At 40.2% G+C, this 2,503-nt stretch overlaps 1 protein-coding gene across 23 annotated transcripts in view; it reads right to left on the bottom strand.

Annotated features, from left to right (window-relative positions):
• Window positions 1–2,503, bottom strand: part of GPHN (gephyrin) — a 671,572-nt gene that overhangs the window by 191,131 nt on the left and 477,938 nt on the right. The window lies entirely within an intron of this gene.

Below are 2,503 nucleotides of genomic sequence, written 5' to 3'. Positions count from 1 at the left end.
TTTTTCTGTAAGCCGCCCTGATCGTTGGAAGGGCGGGGTATAAATAAAAATTTTATTTATTTATTATTAAGTGAGTCTTGGTCAAACTTGAAACTACTGTAGTCACAAGTAGGGATGGAAAGAATATTTATTATGATTCATTTCCTGGCATAATACCATGCTTCCTAATATATGAGAAACCTCTGCCAAGTAGAATAGAGCACTTAGGAAGATTCTTTGAACTTTGAGAAGTCTTTTGGGGAATTATTCTGCATGGAAATAAGTGTTTTCTGTGTAAAAACATGTAATGTGTTTCCAGTACAGTATATAGTGTGTTTTGTGTAGTTTTACACAGAACTGATGCCACGGAAGATTTCACCAAGTGAAAATATATCTTGATAACTGCACAGAAATTTTGGTTTCCCCCTCACATTGAGGAGAATAATACAGAAATGTGTTGTCTATTCACAGGCATTCAGACAGGATATTCAATTTTGAACTACTACTCTCCACTAACATTCTCTAACATTTCCCAATTTTTAAATGGTCACCTCATCGCACAAGAATGGTGTGGAGGTCTCAGGCTGGAGGTACTTTAGTCCTTACAACACTGGACCAATGTTGAAAGCAGAGAAACCACTGGCTGCCTCCGCAGCACTTCAGCTGGCTGGTGGGTATGCTGCAGGTTTCAGCTAAGAGGTGATCAGGTAGAATGAGAAACCATTTGGTCCCATTTGTAAGTATTTAAACCACTGCCTCTAGACTGGCCCTTCTGTGCTAGCAAGGTTTTACTCTGAGTGAGCTGAGCAACCTACAGATGGTCAGAGGCCATACCAGGACATCAACTGAACTACTGGTTTGCCTGAAGAACATCATTTGGTAATGTATGTCCAGTAACACTGAACACATATTGACTTACTATAATATACAAACTAGTGAGGCTCAAGCAGCATACAATGGCAAAAGGTACACTCAAATACATCTGGGTCAAATTAATGATATTAAACCATCATATCAGGGGACCAATGCAACATTTCCCGCAGAAGGTTCCAGTACTGGAAATGAGACCAGCTTGGAAAGATGCAACTAGGGTGAGAGAGAACAGGGAGGGGAAGTAATGAAAAGGAGGCAGCTTCAGCATCCTTGTTTACACACCATTTCCTATTCTCCTTTAGATGTAGTTTTGGGCAACACCTTGTCATAATCAATTTGATACTAGGGCTTTCACAAATTGCAAAGAGATTGTTGCCATTTGACCAGCAAATGTATTTCTGGAACACTGTAATCTTCACATTTTACCAGGTTTAGTTTTAGTAACAGCTTTTTTTGGGCTACTCTCTACTGCAAAGAAAATGCACAAGAAGATAATCAAGAAGAACACATCACAAATACAATATTACAAGATTACACCTGTAATCTCACTAGTATAATTCAGTTATTTTAGGGAAACAAAGAACTGCAACTTTTCATCAGATTTTTAGTCCCCCCCCCCCGACTACATTTTGGATTATTTCAATCCTAACAGCATTCATTTCCATGTAATCTAAAATGGGTGGTAATCACATAGCTCTCCAGATGTTATTGGATTGTAACTTCCAGAGTCAAAGGTGAACTACTAGGTTTTCCCTTGTATAGACAGTGATGTTGAATACTATATGCTTCATATACTTCATTCTTGTTGGATCTGATTTTTATCAAATTCAAGAATTTGCTCCCATTCTTGTTCCCCACCAGCCATGGTTTCAAGATGCCAATCACTACTTTGAGAAAATGTGTAGGAATACTGTTTGTGATTGAAGATGTTCTCAGTGGTCCTCATCTCATGAATGTCAGTGGCAAATCTCCTATTCACAAGTTAGGGCATTTTCAAGATAAATCTCTTTGTTTCCTCTGTGAAAACACTGTGCCAGAGGTTCTGCTCATGAGAACAGAGGACAAAGACTAAGCAATTCTTGCCTGATCAGGTAGTAAGTCCCTCTGCAGAGGAGGTACAGGAAGTCAATTCCTACCACTTGAATTTGATCACATTCTACCAGGGTGGTACTGACATCCTCTGCTTTTTTCAGTGGAGTGCTCCTAGAGGATGCTTGCAAAGCTGCGGTCTGGTCCCAGTCATTGACTTTCATCTCACACTACAGGCTGGATACCAGGGTAAGAAATGATGCAGCTTTTGGGAGAGGGCAGTGTTGCTTTCTGGTTTGCATTGAGGTTTGTTGCATTGCATGCTTTCTCCTTGCATGCTTAATAAAATATATTTTGGTCTACTACACATAGTGCCTGGTATCACGACACTCCATTCTCCCATGACAACAGCCTGCTAGTCTAACCCATTTGTGTGATTCACAGAGACCACAACGAAGGAGGACAGGTTGCTTACCTGTAACTATAGTTCTTTGAGTGGTCATCTGTGAATTCACACAGAGGATGGGCAAAGCTACCACCAAAAAGTCTTCCCTAGTGATTCTAGAATTTTAATGCTGTAAGCCGCCCCGGTTGCGCAGAGAGGCAGGATAAAAATAAAGAT

This window comes from Sceloporus undulatus, chromosome 1 (assembly GCF_019175285.1).
Source record: "Sceloporus undulatus isolate JIND9_A2432 ecotype Alabama chromosome 1, SceUnd_v1.1, whole genome shotgun sequence".
Taxonomy (NCBI): domain Eukaryota; kingdom Metazoa; phylum Chordata; class Lepidosauria; order Squamata; family Phrynosomatidae; genus Sceloporus; species Sceloporus undulatus.
The sequence above is the reverse complement of the archived record's forward strand: the minus strand, read 5'-3'. Positions and strand labels throughout refer to the sequence as shown.